Source organism: Phodopus roborovskii, unplaced genomic scaffold (assembly GCF_943737965.1).
Source record: "Phodopus roborovskii unplaced genomic scaffold, PHOROB, whole genome shotgun sequence".
NCBI classification, from domain to species: domain Eukaryota; kingdom Metazoa; phylum Chordata; class Mammalia; order Rodentia; family Cricetidae; genus Phodopus; species Phodopus roborovskii.
The window spans coordinates 37,896-50,803 of record NW_026126993.1 but is presented as its reverse complement, the minus strand read 5'-3'; the positions used below and the strand labels follow the sequence as shown (position 1 = coordinate 50,803).

Here is a 12,908-nt window from a genome sequence, read left to right as displayed (position 1 = left end):
ATTAAAGGCGTGTTCTATCACTGCCTGGCAATGTATAAGAGTCTTTTTAAACATTGTTTTATGTATATTTTGTCTACATGAACCATGTGCATTCCCAGTGCCCATAGAAGTCAGAAAATGCTGTCAGATCTCTGGAACCAGAGTTAGCCACACTGTAAGCCACTGTGGGTACTAGGAATTGAACCCAGGTCCTTCGGCACAGAAGCATATGAACGCTCTTAAACACCAAGACACTTTTTCAGCCCCTGGCCCCTTTTCTTAAAGAACTTGTGCCAAGAGTAGTTTTTTTTTTTTTTTTTTGTTAACAGTTATTTTCTCCCAATACTTGGATAACATTTGCCTTATAATTCTGGTTTCAATCGTTGCTGCTGAATTTTTCTTTTATTTTGATTTAAATTAATTATGTGTGTGTGTGTGTGTGTGTGTGTGTGTGTGCGCGTGCATGTGTGGAGGTCAAAGGACAACTTTGTGGATTCAATTCTCTCCTACCTTTACATGGGTTCTAGAGATTGAACATAAGTTCAGGCCTGCATTACAAACAAATCTACTGGCTGAACTGTCTTGTCTGCCCTTCTTTTATTTTTATAAGTGAGCAGTCCTTTCTCTGACTTCCCTAAATATGTCCCTTTGTCTTTGGCATCTTTAGTGAATTTAGTATGGGTGGGTTTTTATTACCTCATCCAGGCCTGAACCTAAACACTATTAAACCTGCTGGATTTATGAATCCATGATTTCTTCTCAGTTTTGGCAAGTTCATACATACTATGTCTTAATTGTCACCTGTGTTTATGTCTTTTCTCCTTGAAGATCTTCATTTAGATTTATGTTAATCTTCTCCCTCCTATTCCACAGGTTTTATACCTCTTTGATTACATATTACACTCTCCATGTCATCATTTCATTGGGTTTCCTTCTATGTTGTTAAAAGGGAATCTGAGGTGGTTTAATGAGAATGTCCCCATAAACTCACATGTTTTAATACTTGTTCCCTAGCTGGTAGAACTGTTTAGGAAGGATTAAGAGGCGTGGCCTTGTTGGAAGAGGTGTGTCTGCCTGCCTGCCTGCCTGCCTGCTGCCTGCCTGCCTGCTGCTTGCTGTATCCCTGCATGCCTGCCTGCCTGCCTGCCTGCCTCATGCCTGCCTACCTGCCTGCCTGAGGCCTGCCTGCCTGCTGCCTGCTGCTATGCTTTCCTCATGATGATCATGGATTCTAACCTTCTGCAGCCATGAGCCCCAAATTAAACACTTTCTTTTTCATAAGTTGCCTTGGTCATAGTGTTTTCTCGTGACAACAGGAAAGTGAGGAAGACAAAAGTTGGTACTACGGGGTGGGGTATTGCTGTGACAGGAAGCTGGCCATGCTGCTTTTGGAAGGAATATGGAAAACCTGGGGAAATTGGATTAGGAAAGCTGATGACTGCTATAAGCAGGGTTGAATGGACATCCTAGTCAGAGCTTGGAGAAAACAGTGCTAAGATCATTGAGGGTTATGGATGCTCAGCTCAAGAAACTTCAGAGGGCAACAGTATTAGTGACAGTGTTAGGAACCATTCTTGTGGTGCTTGGGGAAAAAATGAGGATGCTTTCTGCCTGAGGGCAAATTGAAATAGTTGGACTAATTTTATAGGCAGAGGAGATTTCAAAACAGCCAATTATTAACTCTATTGCATGGTTTTTAGTAATCACTTTCATGTGTAGCTACCATAAAAATAATAAGCAGGGCAAAAAGAAACACAAAATGTACAGTTTGAGGAGGGGAAAGAGCACTAATATAAGGAGATACCTGGTGTGAAACAGAATAAAGGGAGTGTTGTCTTTGGGTGAAGACCCCTCCAGCTCAACCTAAAACTTGTAAAAAGGAAATGCCTTTTGTATTTCTAAAAAGCTGCAATGGGGGAAAATGTTATGCAAATATAATTCAAGAAGGGGAACAGGCTCCAACTCAAATGACTGAACATGGCTTCATTGGCCAGGTCGTTCTGGCTTTAGATCCCTGAATGATACATGAGTAAAGGAGTTGTAGAATCTTCCTCCACAGTTAAGAAAAGCTTCTGAAGCGAGGTGTTTGGCATGGGAATCCCTTCAAGGAAACCAGAGAAGCTATATGTGAATTTATGAAAATGAAGCCTGGATTGGGTTGGAGACCTCAAGATGTTGGAGATGTCAAAATCATAGGAAATACTTACCAAGAAGCTTGGGACCAAATCAAGAGAGAAAGTCACATGTTGTAGCCAGCAGAACTTGAAGGGAAGAGCCATCTAAGCCCATTGGCAGCAGAATAGAGCTTTAAGATTTGGGGTTTGCCCTCCTGAATTTCCATTTGCCTATTAGCAACAGATTAGAGATACAGGATTTGAAGTTTGCCCCGCTGGATTTCTGTCATGTCTTGGTCCAGTATTTTCTAACTATATTCTCATTCCTCCCTTTTGAAATGGTAATGTATATTCTATGCTGTTTTACATTTAAGTATATAATTTACTTTTTGATTTTACAAGGAGTTATAATTAAAAGCTGCCGTAGTTCTCAGAAGAAATTTAAAAGTGTTAACACTGATGGGACTATTAGAGTTGGACAAAAGTCATTTCACATTATGATCTGGCCACAAGCCTATGGCAGCCAAGGTGTGGGGTGTGATGGTTTGAATGAGAATGGCCCCCATATGCGCATATGTTTGAATACTTGGCCCCAGTTGGTAGAGTTTCTTGGGAAGGATTAAGAAGTGTGGCCTCATTGGAGGAGTACTGATACTGGCAGTGGGCCTGAGGTTTCAGAAGCCCAGGACATTCCCAAATAGCACCCTCTGCCTCCTGTTTGCAGAAAGGGATATAAGCGCTCATGGGCAAACACCATGTCTGCCTGCCAGCTGCCATGTTCTCCCCATGATGGCCATGGACTCCAACCTTCTGTAACCATGCACCCCAAATTAAACACTTTATTTTCTGTGGCCTTGGTCATGGCATTTTGTCACAACAACAGAAAATAAGTAAGACAGAATCACTTTCATAGATCTTAATTGGCTTGATTCTGTAGTTAGAAAACATACTGGGCAAAATGAAATTCAGAATGTTCTACCCTCACATGTGCAGGATATCAAAAGAAAAGAAAATTATATATAGAAAGTGGAAATGAGGGGGCTGGAGAGATGGCTCAGTGGTTCAGAAAACTATCTGTTTTTCCAGAGGACATGGGTTCAATTCTCAGCACCCTGTAACTCAAGCTCCAAAGGATCTCTCTCTCTCTCTCTCTCTCTCTCTCTCTCTCTCACACACACACACACACACACACACACACACACACACACACACACACACATATAGACAGACATGCATGTGAGCCAAACACCAATGCATATAAAATAAAATTTTAAAAAGAAAATGAAAAGAAGTATACAGAGTTTTCGTTGGGTAAAACTTATATTTGCTTTCTTTGAACCTTGTTTTAAGCAGTTGACTACCTGGCTCTTAGAGGCTGGCTGATGTGATTAGGTTAAGTTTCACAGTGTACAAAGTCACCATTAGTCCAATTTAAGTGCATCTTTAGGTCAAACTACATTCGATTGAACAGAATTACCCTGAGAAATAACTCCCTGTCCACTAATTTTCTCTTCAGCCATATCTAATCCAATATTAACATTACAGTGACCTTTTAAACCAATAATAATATTAATCATTGAAAAGACTATTTTTTTAAGTCATTGATTCCAATTGTCTACGATTTGTGGTGCTTTCTGTGGTAGTCATGGGCAGGAAAGTGAGATCAGAGTACCCCAGTAGGGTGTATTTTAACACTGACATTGTTAAGAATTGATGGCTCCTGATAATAATAGTGAAATAATTGTTGTGTGATATCTAATATTCACTTAAAAATTACAGTGTCATGTTATCCTTATCTGCTCCTGACACCTACTATTCCCACTGTGCTTACACCATTGAGCTTATTTACATTTTTGTATCAGTCAATACAAAATTGTGTTTCTATAACCAAATACCTAACACGGTCATGAGTGAGGCATTTATTTTATTTCTGGAGTGAGAGGTACAATCTATCATGGTGGAGAAGGATTGTACAATTCATGACAATAGACTCATGAGCCTAAGACTCTAACAATTGATGGACAAGGAAGCAAAGAACAGACAGGAAGTGACATCAGTGACATCGGGCTATAAAATCTCAAGACACTTACCCAATGATCTAATTTCTCCAGTGAGAGCTCAGCTCTGAAAGTTATATGTGATGATATATTATTTATGATTCATCAAATCTTGCCTGAGGATTCAGAAAGCAAAGCCAGCAACAAACTATAGAGGCCAGGCAATGGTGATACATACCTTTAATCCTAGAAACGATACTAGCTAGCCAGGCAGTGGTGGCACACACCTTTGGGTAGATTTCTGTGAGTTCGAGACCTCCCAGGGATACACTAGAGTGAATCAGTCTAAAAGATTAACAGAGCTCAGGCCTTTAATCCCAGCTCTAGAGAGGCATATAAAAGACAGGAACCCAATGTCTCAGGGTGCATTGTGAGATTTAATCTCTAGCCACCCTGAGGAGAGGTAGCAGTCTGAGGTTTGCTGGAGAACTTGCAGAGACAGGATCACCCCCTTTTAGACTGAGGTAGATGTAAGTGCTAGTGGCTCAGCTGCTTTCCTTCTCAAACCTTCGGCTTGGAGCTTGAACCCCAATATCTGTCTCTGGGTTTTTATTTTTGGTGTTACAGTTACACACCTCTAAGAGTGCAGCAAGACAGGGAGGATAGACATTCCACATTTGAACTATGGTGTTTCATTCTTGTCCCCTCTGACTCACATGTGTATCTGGTGTCTTTTAATCATCAGCAGGCTGTCCAGGGCACGGGCCTGGCCTTCATTGTCTACACTGAGGCCATTAAAAACATGGAAGTGTCCCGGCTCTGGTCAGTTCTCTACATCTTCATGCTGCTGATGCTGGGTTTGGGGAGCATGCTTGGAAACACAGCAGCCATACTCACCCCTCTGACGGACAGCAAGGTCATCTCGTGCTACCTGCCCAAGGAGGCCATTTCATTCAGGACACCAGAAGGTGGAGGCAGGGCATGGGTGGGTGACAAAATGCAAGACAATCAGTGGAAGGGTCTAATTAGGGGCCGTGTGATTCTAAGACAACTCCAGAAGGGCTGCATGGGTGTAGCTGTGCTCCTGCTAGGGTAATACTCAGTTCCACTTGGGTAAGTTGTTCTAGGAGCTGTATGTACATGTAATGTGTACCACAGAGACCCATTTTTAATTTCAACATCTTGCCACCCAGCCAGGATCATAAGAACACTCCTGTGCCTCCGATGGCTCTATATTCAGGATAGATAATGTCATGTCTGATCACATGTCCTAGCTATCATGTGGGAAGCATCCTCTTCCCTGTTCCTCGAAGCCTGATAGCACCTGGTATTTTTTTTCTGAATTTGGGTCTCTGTGGTCCACAGTACAAAGGCATGTAGCTCCCAATCCAGCACTTAATCCTCTCCTGAGGGAACCTCCCACTGGCTGACATTGTATGGTATGGCAGTGGGAAGGGCTACTAAGAATTCAGAGGCACCATGGAAAGCCTTTGGAAGTCAGAAGAAAACCTGGAAATAGTCAAATATTGACTCTGCCATGTTGTGCTACAGGGAGTTATCTGACAACACTGAGCCCTGGAACCCCGGTATAAAAGGGATCTCTGACTACTACCTTGGAGGCTTAATCTGGTCTGGTATATGACCAGAGCCTGGCAAGTGAGAACACCTACATAAATGTAAATTGCAGTTTCCTCCCAAACCAATCCTTATCTAGGGCCCCACACCACATTTAAGTCCACTTCTCACAGTCTCAGGGGCTATGTTTTTGGTATCTTCAGCATTCCCAGACTTTCAACCATTATGATATCCCCCGAAGAACAACACCCTGACTTTTGTTGTTGTTTTCCTGCTCTGAAATACCTTACAAAGCAGCTCCTATAGCTGATGTGGGAACTCACCCTCCAAAGCACACCTAGGGATCGATGGCTCTTGTTGACATCCAATGTGGGATGAGTCAGGGAGTCTCAGAGAGATGAGCAATGATCTTGTGTTCCAGGTCTGGTGTGCCTCATCAACTGTGCCATCGGCACAAGTTCACCATGGAGGCTGGGAACTACTGGTTTGACATCTTCAATGACTATGCAGCAACACTGTCTCTGCTGCTCATCGTGCTGGTGGAGACCATAGCTGTGTGCTACGTGTATGGGCTAAAGAGGTAAGGAGACCCCAGATCCTGCCTGCTACAGGAGGCAGAGAAGCTGCAGGTCCACATCCATAGGAAAATCACCTTTCCTCTGTGCGCATGCCTGTTTTAGATAGCAGAACTGGCAGTCTGTTCTCTGCCCTCAAATCTCTGCTATCTCTTGCTTCCTCAGTTTACTTGTATCTTTCTTTCCTTTTCCATTTTCTTTTTTCCCCATTTTGTATCATCAGATGGATTTTAGGCTCAAAGAGTGGGTGTACCCTGTGATAATACATCAGATTCTATTCCTGAACACTTAAGTGTCTGTCCCCCTACTCTCAACCTAGGCATAGTGACTGCCTTTCTGCACTTGTCATGCCTTCCTAGGGTCAGTCACAGACAGGGTCTCAAAAACCATGTACCCTCAAAGGTGAAAAGAGGAACATTGTCCTATATCATTATTCTATTCTTTTTTCAGTGTGCCCATCATCTCTGCTATTCTAGACACCCCGGAGCATTGAAAATTTTCAGGGTCCATGCTACTGGCTTCAAGGAGCCTTTGTCAGAAAATCTTGGGAGTGAGCCTGGTGCACTTAGGTGAAGCCAATGTGCAATCAAATCTGAGAGCATGGTCAGAACCTATTGAAGGAGAGGGGAAAGTACGAGTTGTGTTTAGACATACTTACATCCAGAGCAACTTGTACAAATATAAATGCTCTGTTGAACATCTCTAGTTATGAGGGGGAGTCACCAAAACAGAACAGTTGTGCTCTTGGAAATCAGAAAGGTGAAGTAATGCTATCAGGAAATGCAAATGTGCCTCTGTTTACCGATCTAAAGGTAGTTGAACCTGGGAGAATGGAGCCTAAAAAGGGGGAATAAAGTCTCACACAACAGCCAACTTTATTAAGAACATCAGGAAATATCCACTTTGAGTGTTAAGAAAGATCATGTGAGTAAAGCTCTCATGAGTTCAAGCTGAGTATAATCACAATGACAGGCTGCACATGGGAAAAAAAAAAACAAGAATTTCTATAGAGGTATAAATAAGTAATAATAGCCAGTTGGCAAGAATAATCTGAAGCAAACTATATGATACACCTGGGAGAGGTGTAGAAGAATAATCCTCCAAGAGCAATTCAGAGTTTTGGAGAAACTGAGGTCACGAGACTTTTATTTTCTTGGAAGTTTTCTCACAGGTACTCAGAATTGTTTTTTCTTCTTGAGAATGTTTCTTCCCTTTTCCATTTTTTCCTTTTTTAATTTTATGTGAGTTGGTGTTTTGTCATGGGTGTCAGGTCCCCTGGAGCTGAAATTACAGATGGTTGTGAGCTGCCTTGTGGGTGCTGGGAATTGAACCCAAGTCCTCTGGAAGAGCAGCCAGTGCTCTTGACCACTGAGCCTTCTGTCTAGCCCCAGCACTCCGAATTCTCACAGGAATGCATTCTTGGATTGTGTTAGGATACTCTTCCATCCACATTGTGGTTACAACCTGCTAAACCCACTTTAGATTAAAGAGCACCCTAAATTAAAAATGCATTTGTTATACCTGCCTTCCTATCCATCACACTCAGAGCTGTCAAATGATCATCCCAGAGGCCATGTGATTGACGGGGTTACCAACATCTCCACAGAATACCCTGCTTCAGATTGCTTGCCCACAAAATGTTGGGTCTCAAACTATAGCTTCTACAGAATTCATTTCCCTTTCACACATTGTAGAGTGAGAAGACACTAAACTGAACAGGTCAGCCAAGGAGCTCTCCACATACAGTCAAATGCCAGTTTCTCCATGGGGACGTAGCTTTGCTTTATTTTGTTACTGTGAAAAGAGAAAGATCACTGTAGAATGATAAAAGATCAATTATAATGTTTAAAAGCTTACTCATATAACAGCTGTAGAATATACATTCTTATCAGCACACTGAAATTCCCCCAAATCAAATCTCAAATAATGTAGTCGTAATTAGAAGTCAACATGAATCATGAAGGTGGGATGCACCTGTAACCTACCAACTTGAGAGGCTGAAGCAGGGAGACTAAAGACCGGACCTAAACAATCAACCTAGCTAAATCCCATCTCCAAAGGGGAGGCTGGAGCAATGGCTCAACAGCTAAAAGCTCTGGCTGTTCTTGTAGAGACCATGGGTCCAGTCTCCAGCACCCAGTTGATGGTTCATAGCCATCCAGAACCCCAGTTCCAAGTAGGTATTATGTATATACATTATATATATATATATATATATACATATATATATATGTGTGTGTGTGTGTGTGTGTGTGTGTGTGTACATATACATATGTATATGTAGAATATGCAAATAAAATAAAAACATATCTTTCTTTTTTTAAAGGACAAGAATTGCAACACAAACAAAAGCAACAAACAAACAAAAAACAAACAAACAAAAAAAACTCTCAAGGTCTTGCCAACAGTGCTAAGGAGATTGGACTCTCTCATACAGGGAAACTAGAAACTCTTATGATTAATTAACAGTGGACTCACCAGGATGAGCAAATAATTGAAAATTGTATAACCTTAGTTTGCAGGGTAAGACTATAGAACCCTGCGTAGAGCTATCCTTGCTTTCTCTCCTTCCTCAGGAATTCTGGCGACTCAGCTTGATCATGTTCTGTATCGTGTTTCTGATAGGCACAGTGAAGTTCCTACCCACAGGCAGTCATCCATTAGCCTGAATTGCATCCTGGGAACACTCAGGTGGGGCTAAGCCTGACTGAGTCACCTGCACTGGGAATCTGGACACCCCAGAGAACTGAGATTCATCCCTTTTGTTGAGATGATTTTTAAATACAGTTGTGACCGAGGTCTGAGTGAAGTGTAAATTTTAAAACAGACAGGACGCTCAAAATTCATGATTTATGATTGCTTGTCAGTTGTGCTCCTGAGGCTACATGTGTCACTGTACGTGCAAGGTGGGAGGGAACCCAAAACAATAGTGTCCCGTTGCACTTATTGGTAGCTCAGGATGTGCCATCGTGGGAGCGTTTATACTATAGAAATTTACAAGCACATAGATCGGAGTTTTTCTGCAGTTTCCAGTTCAACATCAGCAGACACAATGGTGGGAGATGTTATTCTATATATGTTTCTCATACTGGTTAATAAATAAAGCACTGTTGGCCAATAGAAAAGGAAGATAGGAGGGACTAGGAGACAAGGAGGAAGAGGAAATAGTAAGGAGGAGTCAAGATGGAGAGTCTGGAGAAAGCAGTATGCCTACCAGCTCCCTGGTAAGAGAAATACATAGATCAGTAGAAATGGGTTAATAATTAAGACAGAGCTAGCCGATTAGAAACTAGCACCTGGCCAACAGCATAATATCAAATATGGAGTCTTGGTGTTTTCAATGGGGCTGGTGCGGCGGCGGGACAAGGCAGGACAAGACCAAGCGGCGGGCAGAAAAACCGTACTCCTTACACACAATCGTATCTTCATGAGATATTTTGCAGTAACCCTTAATAGTGGAAGTCTGAGGAGCCCAGAAATCCTAGAATTTGAGACTCATGACAGAGAAAAAGAATGTGGCCAAAGGTCAATGGGAGGGTGTGAACTGGCTACCACTGAGGTTAAGGCCAGGGGGGAGGCACCAGCCAACCAGGGAAGACACACACCAGGGCCTGACAGGACAGAAAGCTGAACAACAGGAAACACAAGGGACTGGAATCCAAAAGAGAGCACAGGAGTGGGTCCATTCTACCCTGAGTGTTGTCTCAGAAGATGGAATCACCCTTGGCGCATGTGGTCTCCCTGCCAGAAGATGAGGAGCTGCAGCCCAAGGGCAGCCCTGAATGCCCTGAACAACACACAGGAAGACTGGGCCCAACCAAATATGCCCAGCCTGGGGTTGGGGAGAAGGGGCGACCAAAGTGGGACAACCCCAGCAGTTCTTACTTACCTGCATACCCTATGCCATGGTCCTGGGCAATGTGTGGCCCTTCCCCCACCTGAGCCAGACATACTGCAGAGGTGAGTGCAGTTTGCAGGGACAGCAGTGTCTGAGTAGCTGAGTGCTTCACATCTCAAACCCTCACCTTCCTGGAATCTGTATGAATTATAGGACTAGTGGATGTTACCTCCAAAGATCTGGCCCACAACCCAGCAAAGAAGGAAGGTTGGGCTTTGCTTTCACAGACAGGGCTTTTGTGCTGTCTAAAAAAAAAGGAAAAGAAAAGAAAAGAAAGAAAAAAACTTTCCCTTTCCTAACTTGAAGTCATGAAACCTTTCTGTTCCTCCTCTGAATTCTTAACCACCGGGTTGTGGATATGGAGCTGTGTTCTACTTCCTTTCCTTCCTTTTTTTCTGTATAAAATATGGTATCTAAAAAGGTTCATTATATTATGTTGTTGTATTGTTGTTGTCATGACGAAAAGATTGCAGAGCTCTTTTGCTTGGATTATATCCTTGAGGTTTGAGGAAGTGATGGAAAGTTTGCTCGGCAGAGCTGAGAAGGTGCCCACACTCCCACCTTGGTAAGAGCAAGCAGTCTGTCACAAAGACAAGTTGATGTGGGCCATACCAGGCCTGCTGTAGTTGCTACTTGGTACTTTGGGTTAAAATTAGACTATCTTATGACCTTTGTGTGTTAGAGCCCAACTCCAAACAGCTGTGGGGAACATGGCTATGGCTCCTGCTCCCAGGTGTCTCTAAGAATCCTCACAGGCCTCTGCCTCCTTCAACATCAAGCTGAAAGTTAAACCTGAGTGTTTAAAGAGTAGAATTCTTCTCTGCAAAGCAGGCTCTGCGATGAATGTTTCCTGTTCCTGGACGGTGTTTTGAGGAGAAATGTTAGGAAGGTGGTGGTGGTGCGGTGTGTGCGTGCACGGGGTGGGGACATCTAAACAGTACCAATATGGGAAAGGGGAAGATCCCAGGTACCCTATCAAATACTCATGGGAGTAAAGGCTGATAGACTTAGGCCCACCCCCATTCCAAAGGGATAAAGCTATTGCTTTCCCTTTCCCTGCAATTGTTACATTTCTCATGGGTGTCTCCCATCTGTAATTTGAGAAGACCTCTACATAGGCTCATATACCAGACTCAAAATTGTGGAGGAGGACTTGGAAGTGTCCAGACTGTTGCAGCACTCTCGCCTCAAGTGAAGGAACCCTCCCTAACCAGGATAAGCTTGGTGAGAAGCCCAGACAATTTCCACCTCTACCAGGAATAAGGAAAGTAGGGCTTCTGTCTGTGTGTAAAAAGTAATTGATATCATTTGGCTATCCATGTGATAACTAGGGTAGAGGGGTAAGTCACAACTCCAAAACCAAGAGACTTTGGACTCCAAGGAACCAAGAATCTTCTGGAGAAGGAAGAGTGGGAGGGGTGGCTATCCCCTGCACCCTCCACCTTTAGATTGCTTCATTGCCGCTTGCTGGCCTCTTGAGCTAGGATTGCTAACTATTAGCACCTTGAGGTAGGCTGTCTTGGGTAGGGAAGATTTGCTCAGCTTTTTTCTTTCCTGAGATGTTCTAGCCCACAGGCAAAACCTGAGTTCATCATGAAGTTTTCCAGCTTCAAGGAAGAGATACCGACCTTGCTTTTGTATTTGAAGTGGGGATTGCCTGAAATTCCAATGGAGCCTGTGAGTGAGCTAGCAGGGCAAGTTTCTAAGTAGGAAATCGTTGTTGGGTGGTGTCACCAATTTACCCAGAACTCAAGTATTTACAGCTGTGGCATGCTAGAAAAAATGACCCCTGCATACAACCCCCCATGTCCCTGGTGTACTGGGCTGTTGGGTGGGTGCGCGTCAAAGAAAGTGTCAAGACTACTTAACTGATGGCTGTGGGTCAGGGTTGTGTGGCTGGAAAAAAAATTTATTTTTTTCGGATTTTCCAGATAGGGATTTTCGGTGTAGCTTTGGAGCTAGTCCCTGCGCTTGCTAAGTAGACCACGCTGGCCTTGAACTCGCAGAGATCTGCCTGCCTCTGCCTCTCTAAAGCTGGGATTAAAGGCATGCATCACAAAAGTCCAGCAGGGCTACTGAATTCTTAAACATTCCTGAGCCCCAGGATTGCATTCCCAGTGAAGTAACTATCAATCATTGAAGCTAAAGGAGACTTCCAGTTGTTTAAGTCATAAGGCACCAGCACTAAGATTAAAGCTCATGTGAATTTTCAGCAGCACAGGGTCAGGTGCTAAACAAGCAGGTACAGGCAAAGAAAGATCAGCCTGCCTGAGTTGGGAAGCTGGAGACAGGGGCTTTGCTGGGGTGGTCGTGCTCTTTGTATCTGGCATCTCCAATATTGGTTTCCCACAGTTGGATATAGATTACCATTTCACTTATTCCTGCCTGCATTTTTGCTGGCCAATTATGATTACTAATATTATTTTTGAGAGAAACATTTCCTCTATTCCTTTGGAGACTGTCCTAGAACACTCTCTGTAATAAAGCAGGTTTGGAATACAACCAGAACAATTTTTGTTAGCCTACCTAATGTTGATGGGATTGAAGGCCAATGTCACCAACATCTAGTCTGTTCTCCTTTTTTCCCTTTAACTTTGTCTGTAAACTCACATTTCTTCTCTCTTATTTTCTATTTCTATTTCCTCACTCTCCATAGGAATCTAAACCTGGGGGGTGTTTTCATTTTCATGTAAGACTGTGCTCAATATAAGAGCTTCCTACAAATCTTCAAGTGAAAATTGGTTTTACTTTGTCACTAGGAAACGCAAAG

General features: G+C 43.1%; 1 pseudogene; it reads left to right on the top strand.

Moving 5' to 3' along the window:
* Positions 1-10,671, top strand: part of LOC127214750 (sodium- and chloride-dependent transporter XTRP3A-like) — a 28,017-nt pseudogene extending 17,346 nt beyond the window's left edge.
* The last annotated feature ends 2,237 nt before the right edge of the window (positions 10,672-12,908 follow it).